Raw genomic sequence first — 22,163 nt, forward strand, 5'->3', positions numbered from 1 at the left:
ACAATCATAGTTCAACATCAATCACGACAGGTAAACCACGTCCTGCCACTTGGCCTCAGAGTTGTTGTTCCTGCTGCCTATGCAGCAGGCATCCCCAGCCAGCTCTTTCACTTAGCTGGTGTGTGGCAAACCCCCTTCCAGATCCTGTCCCTGACCCAGGGTCTCCTACAGGAGCCTCTCAAGAGCTCCCCCTTAGTGAGCTGCGTACTGGCCTTTCCTCTCACCAGCTAGGAAGCAGCTGATTAGTCGCAGGTGGGGGCTAAGTCCACTTCCCGGGGCATCCTACCCTGTGACAACAAGTTTACAACCTAATTGTAGGTGTGACAACAATTGAAAGTAACAGGAAAAAAAAATGAGGAGGGAGGGGCAAGGAAGTGCTCGGGTTAAAGTAGTGACCCCATTACTCCGTCTTGGCATTGCACACCTTGATGCTTCCATTAAAATGATATTTTTAATTGATCAAGAAGGCATGTGGGAGATTTCTTTGTTTAGGGATGATGTGAGGGAGAAGAGAGTGGCAGGTTAGCAAATACGGATTGGGTGGGCATTGCCTTAAAGAGAGGCAAATTAAGGGGTAGGAGTTGTAACTAGCAGAGCTCAGGGGTGGTGGAATTAGATAGAAGGCAAGGTCAGAGTGGGGTACAGCCCTCATGAAAGAACAAGAAGTTTGAACCTAATGTGCAGGGCAATGGGGAGCCAGCAAAGGGATTTAAATAGAGGGATGACAGGGTCTGAACAACAGGAAAGGACGATGGTTTTAGTGGCAACATTCTGCGCTGACTGGAGGGAGGCAATGTGGGTATCAGGAAAGCACCAGCGAGAATCAGTGGGCTGGGGCTGAAGATAATTAGGGTACATGATTTAGCCATCAGGAAAGCAGAAGGGCTATTTTTGTGTGCTATTGTGAGGGTTCAAGGGGACTTATCTCTGAATTCTGTTTGAGATTATGATCTCTGTATGTTTAAAACCCTTGTGATGGTCTTTACTGTATTCTTGAATCATACTTCTTGTGGCAAGGAGTGAGGGACTGGTGCCTGGGGGTCTGCCTGTAAATGGGCCAATCACTAAGGACCATTGACAACTGAGCTTTGTGGCCCAAGCAGAACAAATGGATGGCTGCAGCTGTAAAGAAAGAAACAGTGCCTGGAGCCTACCCAGACCTGGGGGAGCTGAAAAGCACAAGAATCTAGTGCACAGATCCAAACACAGCAGCCTGGTGTGTGTCCAACAAGGGGGAGCTTGACCAGGTCTATGTCAACTATTGTATCATGGAGGGAGAAAGTGCGAGATTTGGTCATGGACTGGATGTGAGGGAAGGGTAGAAGATTACCCTAGTGTCATGTGAATGGGTTGCCAAAAGGATGAAAGTTTTCAGCAGTGGTGAACAGTAGCAATACAGAGGCAGAAATGCTGATCTTCAGTTAATAACAAGCCATCCAAGATGGCAACTGCAGAAAGAATCACAAAGGTAAGACTAAACACGGACACAATTCCAGTGTGGAGAAATACACTGGAGAGTCCTAGCAAAATGAGAATGACTGAACTGATTTGAGCAGATGAGGTCACCCAAGAACTATGTCTAGAGGGAGCCAAGGACAGAGCCCTCTGGGACTCCCGAAGACAGTGCTAAAAATCCTGGGCTATGCTGCCAGAAGTTCTAATGACACACACATGGGAAAGTGCAGCACCAGTGAGGACACATAGTAACTCAAGCAGGGCGGTGCAGTGTGGCTGCTCACTACCAGGCCAGGCTAACCCGGGTGCTCAGACACAGATGCCCAATCACCTGATTTAAACTCTTCAGGGAAGACATACCCTGAAGGAGCCAAGGGAGGAGGAGAGAGCCAAACAAAGTACTACCTAAAGAGACAACTATGAATAGTATTAATCTGTACTGGGAACTGTGCTGTTCAACATATACATTAATGATCTGGAAAACGGGGGTGAACAGTGAAGTGGCAAAGTTTGCAGACAATACAAAATTATTCAAGATCGTTAAGTCCAAAGCAGACTGCGAGGCATTACAAAGGGATTCCACAAAACTGGGTCATCGGTCAACAAAATGGCAAATTAAATTCAATGCTGACAAGTGCAAAGTAAGGCACATTGGAAAAAATAATCCAAGCTATACATACAAAACAAAGGGGTCTAAATTAGCCATTGGGATCCAAGAAAGAGATCTTGGAGTTATCATAAATAGTTCTCTGAAAACTTCTGCTCAATGGGTGCTCCTGTCACACAATGGGTTAGCGCATGGTACTTATAGAGCAGTGCTGACTAGAGACCAGCTGAGGTAGTGAATTCAATCCTCACTTAGAACACTGGTTTTAATTAACCAAATTGCTTCACCCACACATTTAAAACACAAAACAAAACAAAAACAGCAGCCAAAAAGACTAACCGTATGTTAGGAACTATTAGGAAAGGGACAGAAAATATCATACCACCACTATATAAATCCATGGTGTGTCCACACCTTGAATACTGTGTCCAATTCTGGTCGCCCCATTTAAAAAAGGATATAATGGAAAAAGTTCAGAAAAGAGCAACAAATATGATCCAGGGGATGGAACTACTTCCACTGAGGAGAAACTAAAAAGACTAGGGCTGGTCAACCTAGAAAAGAGATGACTAAAGGGGAATGTGATAGAGGTCTATAAAATCATGAATGGAGAAAGTGAACAGAGAAGTGTTATTGACCCTTTCACACAATACAAAGCCCAGGGGTCACCCGATGGAATGAATAGACAACAGGTTCAATACAAATGAGAGGAAGTATGTTTTCACACAACACACATCTAACCCAGATTGCTCATTGCCATGGAATGTTGTGATGGCCAAAAGTATAACTGGGCTCAGAAAAAGAACTGGATATGTTCACGGAGGATGGGTCATCAGTGGTCTTAGCCACGATGGTCAGGGATGCAATACCATGTTTGGGGCAACCCTAACCTCTGACTATCAGAATCCAGGAGTGGAACATTCCATAATTGCCCTGTTCTGTACATTCCCCTCTGAGGTTGTGGTATGGGCAACTGTTGGAGACACGATACTGGGTAACATAGACCATGGTCTGACTCAGTTTGGCAGGTGTTATGTTTGTGTGTTCTTATAGTAGTAGTCTATTTGAGTACAAGGCAGTAAAAGTTAAAAGTTGTAATGATTGTAACAATGCAGCATATGCAATGCTAAAAAGTCTTTCAAGAAAGCCTACTAGCAGAATACAAACACTTTATGAAATGATCAGAATGAAGACTCAGAAAAATGCATAGATTTTTTAAATAAATATTTATGACACCTGTTTTTGGTATCTATCTCAGGAGGTTCTATCAAACGCCACAATTTAATAATGCATGTTTTGGAAAAAAAAATATTTTTTTTATAAGAAACTGCTGAGCTTTTTATACCCTTCTTATAAATGGAAGATGCTTTAAATATACCAGATGTGAATAAAACACAAGTAAATTCATAGGTATGAAACACATTTTAAAACTTATTTGAACTTAGAAATCATTTCAAAATAAAGTTTAAATATCTCTCTTGGAAAAATATGTATGTATGTGCATATATGTATATATAAAGATTTAAAATGCTATTTATTTATTTATTGAATTATGTAAATGATTATTTGAAACCTGATCTAACTCCCAATGAAGTCAACCTGAATCTTTCCATTTACTTCAGTGGAAGATGGATTGGGCCCTTGATACACAAAAGAATGGTTACAAAGAGGATGAAGCTAGTTTGCTTTGGGGCTTAACAGTAAATGGTTATGTAATACTGCCAACTCTTTCCTTCTTACTTCTGCACTGGTAAGTGTAGAGAATGGAACATAACTTTTGAAGAAATCATTCATCAACTCACTCTGTAGATATTTATTTACACCATAGATGTTTCTTTAGAATTCAGAAGAGTTCTTAAACAACTGCTATAAATTAGATGCCAACATTCAGTGTTGTCAAAATTGCACATTAAAGGCCAGATCTTCAGAATTTAGCCTCAGTGTTTTTGAGCAAATTTGTATCCACACTTACGTGTGTCTGCAATTTCTTATCTTGGTCCCTGATTTGTGGGTGCAATATTGAGATCACAGGAATGGAAACCAAGTAAGGCTAGGCAGAAAATTGGCTTTACATCTTGAAAGGTTCATTTTTCACCATGTTAAAAAAAAATACAAACCCCAAAGGAAAGATAACCTGCTCTAGAATGAACTGCAAGCAAATCAGTGTCTCTATAGGCAAGATGTTTAACTCCTCCTTCAGTGACCACAGTTGACAGTTGTAGGGGGTCATCTGTTTAATAGGAAGATTTAACTTAGACAGGAACATATACATATATGAGTCTGCTTCAAACTCATTTTATTCCCTGTTTAGTGTTAAAGTGTATTCTGTTAATATGCCCTCCCATTTTTTTACCAGCCATAAGGGCGAGCAACACAGGGGAAAGGGCGGAGAGGAGTGAGCGGGGTGCAGGGTCTTGGGAGGAAGAGGAGGCATGAAGACAGCGCACGGGGAGAAGGGGCGGAGCAGGGGCAGCACGAGAGCGGGGCCTTGGGAGAAGGGGCAGTGGAGGGGCGGGGCCTCAGAGGGAAGGGGCAGAGGAGGAGTGGGGCCTCAGAGGGAAGGGCCGGTAGAGGGGTAGGGCTTCGGGGGTAAGGGGCGGTGGAGGGGCAAGGCCTTGGGGGGAAGGGGTGGAGGAGGGTCAGGACCTCAGGGTGAAGGGGGCAGCACAGGGGCGGAGCCTCGGGGGGAAGGGGCGGCCCGGGGAGCCTCCTGCCGCTTCTAGACACAGGGACTAGAGTAGAGTACTGGTTGCAGCCTGCATGGATTGGAGACAGAAAGAGAGGAGAAGGAGCCGTGAGCATGACCCTGAGAGGAAGACAACGCCCAGGGCTTCTTGGGCACAATGCTCGCTGGAGTGGCAGACTTGGGTATTTCTGAGCAAGGAAACTGCCTGCTGTTATTTGTTTCTACCATGTTCAGGGAAACAGGATGCTGTGTACATATTTTGAAAATTAACAAGTTTACACCAAGAATATACCTGATTCATATAATAAATTTCTCATCCTAATGAAAACAATCTTGCAAGGCCCTGAATATTGGCTGACTGCTCAGGCCAAAGGGAGAACAATAACAGCAACTCTCTTCCCCCACCTCCTTTCTTTTCTATGTAGGGGAAATCTACCAGTAGGTGTCACCACAGAGCATATTAACACTGTCTCATGGCCATAGCTCTAAGCTTTTAAAATTATTCGTCTGTTTAAGTAATTGGAGTGCCCATTGCCAAAGACAACAATGCACTGCACAATTCAGCAATAACCATGAACCAGACCCAGTAGTTCAGGTCAAAGGGCAGCATTTGTGTTGCTTCTATGCTTCTGCTAAACCTTGCCTCCTGAAGCCTTGGGAATGACATCAGGTGAGCAAGTGCACATGTGCAGTACTGTACCAGCTTTGTAATAAGGGCATGGGTCTCCCCTTCCCCAGCATTCTTGTCTGTTAGTGCTAGCTGTCAGCTGGGAGAGAGAGAGTGTCCCCTGGAGCATAGATGCCCTTGTCCTCTTACCCCAGAACAACTGTGGAGAAAGAGTGATCTCCTCAGCCCAGCACTTACTCACCTCCCCCCAAATACATAGCAAGATTACAGGCTTGTCTTCACTGCAAGCAACCGTTAGCTCAAGTTAACTCCTCTTGTTAGCCTAGCTCGAGCGAGAGCAGCCATGCTGCAAACCAACACTCGAAATACAGAGAGATTGGATTAGTAGCACTGAGTGGCCATAGCTACTTCCTATCATGCTCTGAGCTAATTCTCTCAGCTAACCACCTCCTCAACACAGCATCTCTGGTATGATTCATTGTGAGGGACAATATAAATCACACAGTATGTGACATGAATAATACTCCAGGAGATCTATATTATTTCCTCTTTTTCTTGCTAAAAGACAAGATACTAAATATCACAGAGATTGCCACCAGGACTGTAGCTGCTTCCATACAATGAGCAGCAAGCTCTGCACTGATTTTGCAGTTCTAATGCTGATTGGAATCGATTAGCGCTCTCACTCCCCAGCAGGTGGCACTCTGTTCCAGAGAAATTATACTGACTAGTTTGTAAGTATTTTAGCAAACACATTTAGAAAGCACTGGGGTCGTTTTATATCATGAGTTTCCTCATTTTTTGAATAGTCAACAAAATTTAGGACCAAATCATGGGACAGCACCATTTGGACATGTACCAGTGCTGCAAAAGTTTGTTTTTGGCCTTTATTCTGGCCAGCAACAGCCCATTGCAAAGCATCCCCTGTCTCCTTTTGACAAATTATTCCTATCCAGAATAGGAATAATCTCCCCTGACAACTTTCCTTCTGGAATTTCACAGAAACTCCTGTAGCATTAGCTTCTGATCCATTGTTTCTACCTAGGGTGACCAGATCACAGGGATGAAATATCGGGACACGGGGGGGGGGGGGGGGGGGGGGGGGGGGGGGCGGAGCAAAAAAAATGGCGGCAGAGCAAAAAAAAAAAAAACAGTTTTGCAGGGGCCGGGGGCATTAGCAGGACCCAGCCGCGCCGCCGGATCGCACACAGCGCCCCAGCCGCGCGCACTGCATTCCCCGCGGAGCCTCCCACCCCGGGCACATGAGATTCGTCCCACCGCAGGCGGGGAGCCCCGCGCCTCTCCCGCTCAGCTGCACTCCAGCAGCTCCTTCCCGGCAGGGCAAGATGCTGGAGCGCAGCCGAGCGGGAGAGGCGCAGGATTCCCCAGCAGCGTCGGGGAAGTTTATCGGTTCGGGGGACCCTGGCCGGCTCCTCGCGCCAGCCGCCCCGCCTGGGACAGATCTCGCCCCCGCAGCCCCTCTCCACCACATGTCTCCGGCGGGCAGCCCACACCCCCGGGCCACGCCGCTCACCCGGGCCCTGCCTGCTCCGCGCTGCCCCTGGACCCACCATGCTGCCCCGTGGACTGCAGGGCTGGAGCAGCCTCCGCGCTGCACTGGAGCAGCCTCCGCGCTGCACTGCAGCGCTCCCGGCCCCAGCCAGCCATGGCCCGTGTGCCCAGGCTGCTGCACAGGGGCATCTCCTCCCCAGGTTCGGATTGGGATCCAATGGGGCAGTGAGGGGGCGGGGCTGGGGGCAGGGATTTGGTGAGGGATCCAATGGGGGAAGGAAGGGGCGGAGTCGGGCCGGGGGGCAAGAGCCCCTCCGGCTCCGCCTGTGCACGGGAGCGGAGGGCAAAATTGTTTGTTTGTCCAGTGTCCCGACCGAACATTGGTCGGGACGCGGGACAAACAAGCAAATATCGGGACAGTCCCGATAAAATCGGGACGTCTGGTCACCCTATTTCTACCTCCCTTATTGAGAGTAGTGTGTAGTTGCAGACCAGAGCCCAATGGCAGCTCAGTGACTGCCATCGGAGGGGATGCAGAAGACAGCAATAGAGCAAGTAAGCATTCAGCACAGGTGACCCAAATTCTGTTGGGTGAGGGTCAGGATTGTTTGGATCCTTGGGATTTGCAGAGGTTTGAGGTTTTCTGACCCTGGCTATAGCACCGCTAATCCTTCTCTCTCTCAAGGAAAGAATGCAGCATAGTTGCTGTACCATCACCAGCATGGATATTTGGCATTAAATGTATCATTTCCATGTGTTTTTGTACAGGAAGGGAGGGTATTGCTCAAAACTTTAATTGGAAAAAACCAAATGTGTACACACACAAAATTTGTCCTCCAGCACAAATCACGTTCTTCAAGGATATTTAGCTAAAGAAATTAATGAACATTATTTTTGCTACCTGACACCAGACTGTAATGGGTTGGACTCACCCCCGCGGCGCCTCCTGCTGGTGACTCCGGGAATTAGCTCTGTTCCAGCACTGGAGCACCCTCTGCAGGCTGGTGATCCACCTGTCTTCAGGCCCCCCCCGTGTCCCTCCCTGGACCCAGTGCCCTGTTACATGGGGCGCTGCTCCCTAGCAGTAACCCCTTTCTCTCTGGGTCTCCCCTCCTTAGGGAACCCTCACCCTCTATCCCCACCTTGCCTCAGTATTTGGCTACTGCCAGTCATTGTCTAACCCCCCACTCTGGGACAGACTGAAGTATCAGCCTACTCATCACTGGCAAGGAGGGTTTGGACCTGCTGCCTGGGCCTACACCTGGGCTGCCCTCTGCAACCTCCAGTACCTGTTGGCCCACTGCTAGGCCGCAGCCTGGGGCTTTCTAGGCTGGAGCTCCCCAGCTCCTCAGCCTTCCCCAGCCCTGCTTCACTCAGGTATCCAGTCTTTAGCCCCTTGCAGCTAGGCCCTTCTCTCTCTGAAGGCAGAGAGAGACTATCCCAGCTTCTGGCTTCCCTGGCCTTTTTATAAGGCCTGTGGCTCAGTTTGGGGCGTGGCCTCACCTGCAGCCACTTTCTCAATCAGCCCAGCCTAGAGCAGCAGCTCTCAAGCCCTGCCAGGCTGCTTTTTAAACCCCTCACAGCAGGAGCAGAGGTTCACCCTGCTACACAGACAAAGACAACAGAGGCCCAGGAATATAGAAAGAAGAATGAAAATTAAATGAAAATTGCACTTAAGTTATTGAATTACTATTTCTAGTCCTAGCCCTCCAATAGGCAATTTCCTACCATTTGGCTATATTTTGCCTACAACAAGCACATCTATTAAAAGGCAGTACTGTATGTGCTGTTAAGGTGACTAGTTCAGGACGGGGGAAGAAAACAAAGTTCCTGGGCTAGGTTCTGCCCTCAGTTACATCAGTGTAAATCTAGTGTACACATTGCTCTCAGTGGGGATTTTCTGAGATTTACACTGGTGTAACAGAGCAGAATCTGGCTCCCATTGTTTGAAATTTTCAGGCCAACAGCTTTGATTGACTGGCAAGTTCATTTCTAGGCAGATGACAATAGTAGCTCTTTTCTGGACTTGGCTAGAGCTGTTCCCTTTACACTAATATTCTTCCTCTTCTGCCAAGTATATGCATGCCTGTTTGGGGGGGTTTTCTCCCACGTTCCTCACTTTGTTCAGTTACTCATCTCGTGTTGTACTTCTCTCTGACCTAGTTCTTTTTCTCTTCAGAATGTGGGTGATTTATTATTCTTTATCTTATCCTTGCATGTCTCAATTACAACCACGCTGAGGGAAAACATGTCTTGTTTTAAACTCCCTTCCTTTTTGGCTATTCCAGTCTGAAACTTCTATTTCACTTGTGGACATGTAAATGAATTTGCAGAGCACTTGTATAATGCTGCACCAGAGAACCAGCTCCAAGCACCTTGGGGGTGGGTTAAAATATGTACCTAGATCAGGATGTGAATTTGGCAAATGACCTCCAACTTCATAATGGCAAGAACAAACCCACTAGCACCTGAACTCCCTCAGACTTTGGGGTGTCCAAAATCTAGATTCAAAATTCTGAAACTTGAGCCCATCTCTCCTTTATAAGCAGATTTAAGGGCAAAGCGGCTGAGTCCCTGTGAAGGGGTCAACTCACATCTGGTGCCTGCTCGTGGTTGGGCATGGCGTAGCCAGGGCCGGCTCCAGAGCCCAGCGGGGCAAGCACCCGCCTGGGGCGGCCCTTTCCCGGGGGGGTGGCAGGCTGGGCCGGCGGACCTGCCGCAGTCATGCCTGCGGGAGGTCCACCGGAGCCCCGGGAGCAGCGGACCTGCCGCAGGCATGACTGCGGAGGGGGCGCTCGTCCCGCGGCTCCAGTGGACCTCCCGCAGGCATGACTGCGGACGGTTCGCTGGTCCCGCGGCTCGGCTGGACCTCCCGCAGGCATGCCTGCGGCAGCTCAACCGGAGCCGCCGGACCAGCGAACCACCCGCAGCTGCGGGAGGTCCAGCCGAGCCGCGCGACCAGCGGACCCTCCGCAGTCATGCCCGCGGGAGGTCCGCGGCTCCGGGGCGCCTCCCGCGCATGACTGCTTGGGGCGGCCAAATTTGTAGAGCCGCCCCTGGGCGTAGCACAGAGGTGGGCAAACTATGGCCCGCAGGCCACATCCGGCCCAGCCCCCGAGTTCCTGGCCTGGGATGCTCACCCCCGGCCCCTCCCCTGCTGTTCCCCCTCCCCTGCAGCCTCAGCTCGCTTGCTGAGCCGCCAGTGCAATGCTCTGGGCGGCGGGGCTGTGAGCTCCTGGGGCAGCACAGCTGCAGAGCCAGGCCTGACCCGGTGCTCTGTGCTGCGTGGTGGTGGCGGCAGTGTGGCTGGCTCCAGCCAGGCGGCGCAGATGTAGTGCTGCCAGCCACCAGTGCTCCAGGCAGCAAGGTAAGGAGGCACGGAGCAGGGGGGGTTGGATAGAAGGCAGGGGAGTTCGGGAAGTGGTCAGGGGTCGGGGGTGTGGATAGGGGTCGGGGGTGTCGGGGGGGAGGGGGCAGGGGGGAGGGGGTTGAATGGGGGCAGGGATTCCAGAGGCGGCAGTCAGGAATGAGAGGGGGGGTTGGATGGGGTGGGGGGATCCGGGGGTCAGGGGACACGGGTGTGTGGATGGGGCAGGAGTCTGGGGGGAGACAGATAGGAGGTGGGGGCTGGGCCACAACCCCTTCCCCCAACCGGCCCTCCACACAATTTATGAAACCTGATGTGGCCCTCAGGCCAAAAAGTTTGCCCACCCCTGGCATAGCAGCTCTCCTTCCACTGGGGTCTCCTGCTGGAGGCTGCTCCGCCTTTGTGGAGGCCTGCTTCTTACTTGTGAGTTGGCCCTCTGGCCAGATCATTTCCAAGTCTCTACCCTTCCAGAGTAGTCTGTTAACAAAAAAACCCCAAGGAAAATTAGAACAAACTGAGTTAGTAAGAGAGAGAGGGGAATGCCTCCCTCTCAGGGGGTATCAGGGTCTGGTCTAGGGTGACCAGACATCCCGATAAAATCAGGACTGTCCCAATATTTAGTTGTTTGCCCTATGTCCCAACCAATGTATGGTCGGGACACCATTTGTCCCAATATTTTGGCTTGGGACTGGAGGAGTACACTGGTGAGCGCTCACCTGGGGTCCTGGCGGTGCTGATTTGGGGCAGCTCCCAGGAAACGGCAGGCAGCAGGACCCAGCGGCCCCTAGGCACAGGGGCAGACGGGGGTGGTCTCTGCGTGCTGCACCTATCACAAGCACTGGCTCCATCATGGCCAATGGGAGCTGCAGATGCAGACAAGGCACAGACCCTCCACCCCCCTACCCCAGCTGCCCCTGACCCTGGGGCACTATGTGCTACTCACACCCCCAAGTAAGTCCCACTCCCACAGCTTCCAGCCAATGGCAGCTGGAGCCAGTGCTTGTGGCAGGCGCAGCATGTGGAGTGGAGACCCCGCCGGCTGCCACTGACCCTAGGAGCCAGAGGAACCTACCAGGTGCTTCCCAGTTGGTGGGAACCATCCCCCAGGTAAGCGGCGGGGCTGCCGCTGGGGCCCTGCACCCGCGGCGGGGCTGCAGGCAGGAGCCAGGGCTGTGTGCTTGTGGTGGGGGCTGGGGCCATTCACCCCAACCTGCGGCGGGGCTGCTCCCGAAGCCGGGGCCATGTGCCCCCAACCTGCAGCTTCCTCAGGCTGGGTATCCTCCTTCCCCTGTGGCTCCAGTGTGGTGGGGGCTGTGAGCCTGTGGCTGCCCCCCCCACCCCCAATGTGTCTCAATATTTTATTCTTGTCATCCGGTCACCCTAGTCTGATCCTCTCTTTCCTCAGGGAGCAGCCCTCAGGCAGTGGTTGTCAGGGAAGCTCCTGACATCAGTTAGCCCTTTCCTCAGGAGCTGAGGGTTGCAGGTCTGTTCTCTTCCCTGGTCTGCCAACAAGCCACCTGCCCTGCTCCACTTTTAAGCTTCTCCTCCAGCCTTTTAATGCTTGCAGGTGGCTGAGACCAGAGCAGCTTCTTAACCCCTTGTTGTCCATTGTGGGATAGATTATATACCCCATCACCAGGGCCGCCCAGAGGGGGGGGGCAAGAGGGGCAATTTGCCCCAGGCCCCGAGCCCCACAGGGGCCCCCACGAGAGTTTTTCGGGGCCCCTGGAGCGGGGTCCCTCACTCGCTCCGGGGGGCCCAGAAAACTCTTGCGGTGCCAGGCGCAGGAGCTTCTTCGCTCCCGGTCTTCACCAGCGGGGGGGTCCTTCCGCTCCGGGGCGGAAGGAGCCCCCGCTGGCGAATTACCACCGAAGACGGAGCGGGACCCGCCGCCGAAGTTCAGCTCGGTCTTCGGCAGTAATTCGGCGGCGGGGGGCCCTTCCGTTCCGGGACCCGCCGCCAAAGTGCCCCGAAGACCCGCGGCGGGGGCCCCCCTCTGCCGAATTACCGCCGAAGACCGGGCTGCACTTCGGCGGCGGGTCCCGCTTCGGCGGTAATTCGGCGGCGGGGGGTCCCCCAACACGGGTCTTCGGGGCACTTTGGCAGCGGGTCCCGGAACGGAAGGGCCCCCTGCCACCGAAGACCCCGGGCCCCCGGAATCCTCTGGGCGGCCCTGCCCATCAGTCCCCAAATCAGTCATATTACTTTCTAGAGTGATTACGTCCATTGTGATTCACTTTCCATCTTCAATGCTGCACCATCCTCTAACCTACTCCAAGCGAACTATATGTAATCTTATTTTGTATGCTGAAATATAAATGCCATCCTTCTAATCTTTCATTAATGGGGAGTGAAAATAAACTTCTTTAGCTTCACTTGTAATTGAACCCATCAGCGATCACAGAGACTTCCTCGCAGATTTCCCTGCTCCCATTCAGAACAGAATGAGCATATCATTGCAACACTGGGGACCAGATTCTGCCAGCCTTGCTTGGGCTGAGCCATGCCTTTCTCCATGTGTAGTCCCATGGGAGGAAATGTGACAATTGTGGGTATGGAAGAGTGGCAGAGTCTGGGCTACATCAATAAGCAACAAGAGGGTGTGCATTAATAGCTGTTGGTGCATTCCCTCTCATGCCTTCAGCCACCCAAGACATGCACCAATAATAAGCACCTGTGTAGCTTATTGCTACTAGCACAGAGCACTTTGGTTTTAAAACAATTTCAGACCATGTATCCTTCCACTATGAAGAGTAGTTCATATAGAAGTATGAGATAAAATAGCAAGAGAAAGAATATAACAACCCTCTCACTACAATTCTCATTATATTAATTGTAAAATTGATAGAATTCATTTTTCTCCTTTTAGTTTCTCTGGATTAGTGGGACCTCTTCCCCCTCTATCTATATCTCCATGAGCCTGACTGCCTTTTCAGTTGTGCTTTGTGGCCCAATAGCCCATTTTTCAATTAACACTTCCTATTGGAAACATACGGTATTGAAAATATGAATTATTCCCAATTTAAGCAAGTATATAACCTTACTCACATGAGTAGCCCCATTGAAGTCAATGCACTCTGGCTATTCTGGATTGATGTAATAGCCTATCAAGGACTGCTAAAAGCAAGGGCACATTACAACAGCCCTGTGGCTGCTCTGAATTATACCAAGAACTGAGCAGACCCCTAACACTGCCTAGAATTAAAGAACAAAGCTAACCCAGGAATGAAGCACTACTGAATCTGGTCCCAGGGATGAAGTGGTTTCATAACACGTTTTTTGTTAAGAACTCCATGTCAAGAGCTGCACAGAAGTAATTTGCAGTACACAACGACAAGCTTTATTGATCTACTGAAAGCAGGAACTATGCTACTTATTCTTCAGTGCCATCTACTGGCATCTTACCTGTTAACTATTTACATTTATATAGGCATATCATTTATAGAGCACACCTGTAATAGTTTTTATTCTGTGTGTGGTTCTGTCTATGCATGCAAGACCAAACTTATAACATGATCAGGGCAATATTGTGTAATAGAATAATGGGCCTTGACATGCCACTACTGGTACAGACGGACCCAACATTAAAAATCTGAATTGAGAGCCTTAAGCCAATCTGGGTTTCTAAATTAATTTTTTTAATACAACTTGGATGCTTCTGCTGGGAACTGGTGGTTTTCCTTCAGAAGAGTTGATGTTGTATCTCCTCTGGGTATACTTCAAAGAGAAACCAGCACTTCTCCTCCTAGCACAAGGTGAGAAGGGGCTTGGACTAGAGGTGAAAGTAAGCCGGTCCGGTCCGGCGTACCAGCAAGAGCCAGTACGCCATGCTGGACCGCACGGGCTTCCATGGCTGGGATTGAAAGGACTCTGGGCTGCCCGCAGCTGCGGGCAGCCCAGAGCCCTTTGAATCCTGGCCGTGTCTGAGATTTAAAGGGCTCAGAGCTCCCTGCCACTGCGGGCAGCCCAGAGCCCTTTGAATCCCGGCCGCGTCTGAGATTGGCTCACTGATTTCCCTCTCTTTTTCCTTTTAATTAGGAAGGCACCAGCAAAAGGAAGTCTTGCTCCAGCCATCAGTGTAGTTCTTCTGAAGATACTATATCTGGGTTCAACCGCACTCTTTCCTTACTACTCTCCATGTTGTGACCAACTTTTAGTTAACTCTGGGAGCGTTATTCCATACACAAACCAACAGAGCTGTTGTGCAAATTCTGGGATGGTTATTTATGTATTGTAGGGGGGTTTTATGAACAAGTATCCTAGAGAACAGAGCAGGTCAGCATAACTTACCCTAGTGTACCAGCAAATCCACTCAACCACAATTAGTTTTTTATCCAATTAACACTAGCACTCTTACCTAGAGTTTCATTATATAAAGGGAATTTTGCCTTTGTGGAATTACTCTGAAATAAAGATCCTACTGATATATAAATAGTGAAACAGGTTTACTCATTATCCCTTACATCCCCACACAATAATCTACATATTTTATTTTCTCTTATTCCTTCTGGATTCTATTTACTTTTTAATAAGTGATTTTAAAACTTTTTAATGCCTGAACACCTGTTGCAGCTTTTAGTTCCATTCTTCTTCTCCAGAAGCTTTGGGTAAATTGGTGCTACACTAAAGTGTAGCAGGGATAAGAGATAAATATGAATCAGTAAATGTAGCAAAACCCAATCAAATATTTCCTTATAAAAATAGGTCAGGTGGAACAGTTAGACTCTGCTCCAAGTCAAAATCTTTACAGCATAACGAATTTTTCCTGTCCTGTGATTCAGCTGGGCTGACGTGACTGCTTCCCTTATCTGGGGTTCTGTCTGTACCTTGGAAGGACCTAGAACTATAGAGGTTCAGGAAGAGAGATCACTTGTATCATCTCCTGGAGATGCTTTAGCAAGGTTAGCCTAAGTCATACTTGAACTAGGCTGAGGTTGACCCTCCAGCAGGGCTGGCTTCAGCTTTTCTGCCACCCCAAGTAGCAAAAAAAAAAAAAAAGAAAAGAAGAAGACAAGCGGCGGCACTTCGGTGGCAGCTCAAAGAGGAAGAGACGGAATGAGGGACCCGCCGCCGAATTCCCACCGAAGACCTGAACATGCCGCCCCGATACTGGACGGAGTGTCGCCCCTTTGAATTGGCCACCCCAAGCACCAGCTTCCTACACTGGTGCCTGGAGCCGGCCCTGCCCTCCAGTTCTGGATCAGTCTGTAGGATTGCAAAACGATAGCTTTATGCCAGGTCTACACCAGAAACCTTTGCCAATATAGTAATGTCGGTGAGGGGTATGAGTTTTTTTACAATAGTTATGTACTGGCAAAAGTCATAGCATAGATGCAGTTACACCAGCTTATTCCACTCAGGGAACTGGAATAAAGGCACACCTGCTGAAGCCCTCTTTTGCTGGCTTGTGTCTGCACTAGGAGGGTTTGCCGGTATAGCTATACAGGCGAACCCTTTCTAGTGTAGACAAGGCCTTAGTCTATTCTCTAGGGCTTCTGATTAAAATCTTGGCTCTGCTTGACTACAGTATTGTTTTTTGTCAGAAGTCATTTCAGACATTAAAACCTCCTTCATTGTGGTGCAACAGCCACCATCTTGGCTGAGGCACCAGGGCCCTTCAGACTAAAAGCATGGGCAGCTAGAGCCTGAGCTAAAGAGCCAGTGCTCTCCAGCTGGGGCGGTAACCAACTCACCTCCTCTATGGATTGGCACAAAGGGAAATAGGTAACCGTGGGTTACACCAGCTGAAATCAATTTTCTCCTCCCCCCATTGGTACTGTATCCCCTTCTAGCCCCAGAGATGCATGTCTCTTGACACAGGAGAGCTACCCAAAAGACCTGATTGCTCCATGACCAGCTACTTACCCTTTAGAAATTACAGCATGTCTCTTGCTTTTTTCCCCCCATCCCCTAATCATTCCTGGAAGCACTAGCTCCCTTCATGGGCTATTTAACCTTTCTGGAAATGCTGACTCACTAAAGCAGTGTGACAGGTGAAAGGAAGCCAGTGAGAGAGGGTGTTTACTAACAGATAGCTCTCACTAGCAAGGAAACCTACTGATCAGAAGTGTTGTCTGCCACTCTACATCCCATGACTACCTCGGGATATTAATATACTAAAAAGGAAAAATAATAGTAAGTGATCATGTAGTTTACTTAACATAACACTAGGTGGAGCAGTGGGCAAATGTCTTTATTTTTTCATTATTCATAATGGACCATTGCAGTTTTTAGATAGCAGGGCTGGGACCTGAGACACAAAACTGAACTCCAGCTCGGCCCTTTCTCAAAGCTCAGGGGTCTCTTAGACCACACTTTAAATCCTAGTCTAGACTAGGCACAAAAGAGCAACTCTAATATGAGCGCCTAGCACACCATCAGTTGTGGCCCATGATATAGGCAGTCAGACCTAGTGATGAGGGCAGTGGGGGTCAGGCCTAGCGGTCGGAGCAGGAGTCAAGCGCCAGAGTTCAGAGCCATAGTCAAGGCAAACACCAGAGCTGGTGTCACAGTCAGACATGAAGCCAAGAGTCGGAGCTGGAGTCAGAGTTGGCAGTGTGCATAGAAGCAGGGATCTGAAAGAAAGCAGGAACAAGGGAGGAAGCCAGAACCCAGGAGTCAGATGAGAAGGCAGGATCCGATACAACAGCCAGGCAGAGATTCACCAGGTTGCTCAGACAACTTCCCGTGCTTCCTTCTGGCTTAAATAGCTAGTCTGAGCTCATTGGAGAAGCCAGATGTCTCCACCAATCAGGCATTTTATGGGTGGTGCCTATGACAAGCTGGGGTCCCTCAGCCCACACTCCTCACTGGTACCAGTAAGCTGCAAGGTGGTGGCTGCAGACTGAGGACTGCCTGGAGACTTGTGGATCTGGGTCTGAGGTCCATGAGCCCTCAATTGCACTTTGTGTTAAAAAAACAAATGTGGTGTATAGATACAGAGATAAAGGAATAAAGTTAACAAAATCCAAGTTGTGTACTTGACCAGCACATCAGCAGCCACCGAGTGATGCACAGCACCATGGGCCCAAAAGTAATTTGTGGAGACTTATACCTTACCTTTATATCCAGACGTTCACGTTGGTGCTCAATGCACTTACAGAAAATATCCAGAGTGGCTTTTTGCAGATGATGCAGTGCTTCTGCAGGAGAGCAAAGAGGAAGTGGATGAAGGTTTAGAGAGATGGAGGTGTGTACTTGAAAGAAACAGCATGAAAATCAGCAGAAGTAACACAGAGTATACGGGCTGATACCACCTTGCAGGAAGACAGTGATACTGGGGACAACAAATCCAGTAGGCCAGCCATTACCAAAGGTAGAGAAGATCAAGTACATAGGTTTGATAGTACAGGAAATTGGTGAACTCAGCAATGTACTTAGCAGGACAGGAAAGGCACGGACTAAATGGAGAGAAGCGAGTGGAGTGACCCATGTTAGGAGAATGCCTATCAAACTGAAAAGTAAGATCTACAAGACAGTAATTAGGCCTGCACTTTTATCTGAATCCAAATGCTAAGCACTGAGGAAGAGGCAGGAGCAGATCTTGAATGCAGTGGAAATGAAAATGTTAAGCTGGATGGTTGGAGTTACAAGGATGGACCATACTTGGAATGAATGCTGTCAAGTGTGAAGTTGGTACCAATTATAGAAAAGCTGAGGAAATCCATGCTTAGGTAGTTTGGGCATATGAAAAGAAGATCAGACAAATATATAGGAAACAGACTATTAAATTTAGAAGTGGAGGGTAAGAGAAGGGTTGGAAGACCCAGAATTACATGGATGGGTGCTATACAAAGAATCTGATTGACAGTGAAGTTTGCGAGAAACTGCTTCAAGACAGACTGGAATAGAGAAGGACTCAAAGTGCCAGCCCCATATAGATGGACTAAGTCTGTAAGAAGAAGATTTATATTCAGCAGTAGCTCAAAAGTCTTAAATTCCTCTATAGACATAAATTAAATAATCTTCATGGCACATACACAAGTATTACACCCACTTCACAACGCTGTCTATCCCATCCCATTTTAAAAGAAACACTTTACCTAGCACTTTCTCCAAGTGGCTATTTAGAAGACAAATGCTGCATACTTTGATCCACTTTCTCTACAGTTTTACAAAGCCAGTTAAAAATAGACCTAAGCCAGTGCACTGACCACACACACCAAATTCTGCATCTGCCTAACATGATAAATATTGTTTTAGTGTGCAGCTATTTTAAATGGGTGATTGCTCTGATTCATGAAAAGACTTTTTTTCCCCCACTCACTCTTTTTTTTACATTGATAACAATGCGCTAATGATTCTTGAATGACAAAGCTACGCACTAATTTAGCAATGCATTATTTCACTTGATTGATTAGCACATGTGAGAACAAATAATAAGCAATGTAAATCCTACAGGGTAGAGCTGTCATAGTAATCAATATATTCCTCTTATTTGAGTAATTGGTGTAGCAGTAGGAATAGCCTTAGAGCACTTCATCAAGCTCAGATACAGTATATGCTATTACATGGAAGGTTCTCGGAAGCCCAGGAGATTGGTAATATAATTGGGTATGACTTGTTGATGGGAATAAATAAATAGTTCTAATAATACACGTAGAAAAGGCTTACATTCTGTCTCATAGTCAGAAACTATTAGACGGGTATCATGTAATAACAAAACTGGAGCACAAACCTCCCATGTATCAGCAGGGGAAAAAAAGCAAAACAGGTAGTATAAACACATCACATGCGGGGGAGGGAACAATTGCTGGACAAGCAATTAAGGAAAAAAACTTGTATAAAAAGTGATCAGTGCATCCTAAGAAAGGGAAGAAGATCCTGATTGCTTCTCCTTAAACAAGTTTGAAACATCTGAGACGCAACAAAAATGTAAAATCCTTTAGGAAGCTTGTAGATTCATCTTGTAGTATGTAATGTAACAAATTGGCTAATGTTTGCACTACTGAGTGGAATCAAAACTGTTCACTTGTATGTTTGTCATAAGCCCTATGCTGATACTACAACATAAGAACATAAGAACATAAGAAAGGCCGTACTGGGTCAGACCAAAGGTCCATCTAGCCCAGTATCTGTCTACCGACAGTGGCCAATGCCAGGTGCCCCTGAGGGAGTGAACCTAACAGGCAATGATCAAGTGATCTCCTGCCATCCATCTCCATCCTCTGACGAACAGAGGCTAGGGACACCATTCTTACCCATCCTGGCTAATAGCCATTTATGGACTTAGCCACCATGAATTTATCCAGTCCCCTTTTAAACATTGTTATAGTCCTAGCCTTCACAACCTCCTCAGGTAAGGAGTTCCACAAGTTGACTGTGCGCTGCGTGAAGAAGAACTTCCTTTTATTTGTTTTAAACCTGCTGCCTATTAATTTCATTTGGTGACCCCTAGTTCTTGTATTATGGGAATAAGTAAATAACTTTTCCTTATCCACTTTCTCAACATCACTCATGATTTTATATACCTCTATCATGTCCCCCCTTAGTCTTCTCTTTTCCAAACTGAAGAGTCCTAGCCTCTTTAATCTTTCCTCATATGGGACCCTCTCTAAACCCCTAATCATTTTAGTTGCTCTTTTCTGAACCTTTTCTAGTGCTAGAATATCTTTTTTGAGGTGAGGAGACCACATCTGTACACAGTATTCGAGATGTGGGCGTACCATGGATTTATATAATGGCAATAATATATTCTCAGTCTTATTCTCTATCCCCTTTTTAATGATTCCTAACATCCTGTTTGCTTTTTTGACCGCCTCTGCACACTGCGTGGACATCTTCAGAGAACTATCCACGATAACTCCAAGATCTTTTTCCTGACTCGTTGTAGCTAAATTAGCCCCCATCATGTTGTATGTATAGTTGGGGTTATTTTTTCCAATGTGCATTACTTTACATTTATCCACATTAAATTTCATTTGCCATTTTGTTGCCCAATCACTTAGTTTTGTGAGATCTTTTTGAAGTTCTTCACAATCTGCTTTGGTCTTAATTATCTTGAGTAGTTTAGTATCATCTGCAAACTTTGCCACCTCACTGTTTACCCCTTTCTCCAGATCATTTATGAATAAATTGAATAGGATTGGTCCTAGGACTGACCCTTGGGGAACACCACTAGTTACCCCTCTCCATTCTGAGAATTTACCATTAATTCCTACCCTTTGTTCCCTGTCCATTAACCAGTTCTCAATCCATGAAAGGACCTTTCCTTTTATCCCATGACAGCTTAATTTACGTAAGAGCCTTTGGTGAGGGACCTTGTCAAAGGCTTTCTGGAAATCTAAGTACACTATGTCCACCGGATCCCCCTTGTCCACATGTTTGTTGACCCCTTCAAAGAACTCTAATAGATTAGTAAGACACGATTTCCCTTTACAGAAACCATGTTGACTATTGCTCAAGAGTTTATGTTTTTCTATGTGTCTGACAATTTTATTCTTTACTATTGTTTCAACTAATTTGCCCGGTACCGACGTTAGACTTACCGGTCTGTAATTGCCGGGATCACCCCTAGAGCCCTTTTTAAATATTGGCGTTACATTAGCTAACTTCCAGTCATTGGGTACCGAAGCCGATTTAAAGGACAGGTTACAAACCTTAGTTAATAGTTCCGCAACTTCACATTTGAGTTCTTTCAGAACTCTTGGGTGAATGCCATCTGGTCCCGGTGACTTGTTAATGTTGAGTTTATCAATTAATTCCAAAACCTCCTCTAGTGACACTTCAATCTGTGACAGTTCCTCAGATTTGTCACCTACAAAAGCCAGCTCAGGTTTGGGAATCTCCCTAACATCCTCAGCCGTGAAGACTGAAGCAAAGAATCCATTTAGTTTCTCCGCAATGACTTTATCATCTTTAAGCGCTCCTTTTGTATTTCGATCGTCAAGGGGCCCCACTGGTTGTTTAGCAGGCTTCCTGCTTCTGATGTACTTAAAAAACATTTTGTTATTACCTTTGGAGTTTTTGGCTAGCCGTTCTTCAAACTCCTCTTTGGCTTTTCTTATTACACTCTTGCACTTAAGTTGGCAGTGTTTGTGCTCCTTTCTATTTGCCTCACTAGGATTTGACTTCCACTTTTTAAAGGAAGTCTTTTTATCTCTCACTGCTTCTTTTACATGGTTGTTAAGCCACGGTGGCTCTTTTTTAGTTCTTTTACTGTTTTTCTTAATTTGGGGTATACATTGAAGTTGGGCCTCTATTATGGTGTCTTTAAAAAGGGCCCACGCAACTTGCAGGGATTTCACTTTAGTCACTGTACTTTTTAACTTTTGTCTAACTAACCCCCTCATTTTTATATAGTTCCCCCTTTTGAAATTAAAGGCCACAGTGTTGGGCAGTTGAGATGTTCTTCCCATCACAGGGATGTTGAATGCTATTGTATTATGGTCACTATTTCCAAGCGGTCCTGCTATAGTTACCTCTTGGACCAGCTCCTGCGCTCCACTCAGGATTAAATCTAGAGTCACCTCTCCCCTTGTGGGTTCCCGTACCAGCTGCTCCATGAAGCAGTCATTTAAAGTATCGAGAAATTTTATCTCTGCATTTCGTCCTGAAGTGAAATGTTCCCAGTCAATATGGGGATAATTGAAATCCCCCACTATTATTGGGTTCTTAATTTTGATAGCCTCTCTAATTTCCCTTAGCATTTCATCATCACTATTACTGTCCTGGTCAGGTGGTCGATAATAGATCCCTACTGTTATACAAAAGAGAATGCCCTTTTATGCTCATGTGGTAGGGGTCTGGGTGGAGCAGGAGGATTTGAATTCTGTTAATTTGTTACTGTGCTTTGTTTTGGAACAGCAAAATAGCTGCTTTATTGGTTTGGGGCAGTAAGAATGTTGTGGTGCTGGAGAATGTAGACTGAAGCAGCTCTGTGCATTTAAATCGGTTTGTGTACATTCTG

Source organism: Mauremys mutica, chromosome 2 (assembly GCF_020497125.1).
Source record: "Mauremys mutica isolate MM-2020 ecotype Southern chromosome 2, ASM2049712v1, whole genome shotgun sequence".
Classification (NCBI taxonomy): domain Eukaryota; kingdom Metazoa; phylum Chordata; order Testudines; family Geoemydidae; genus Mauremys; species Mauremys mutica.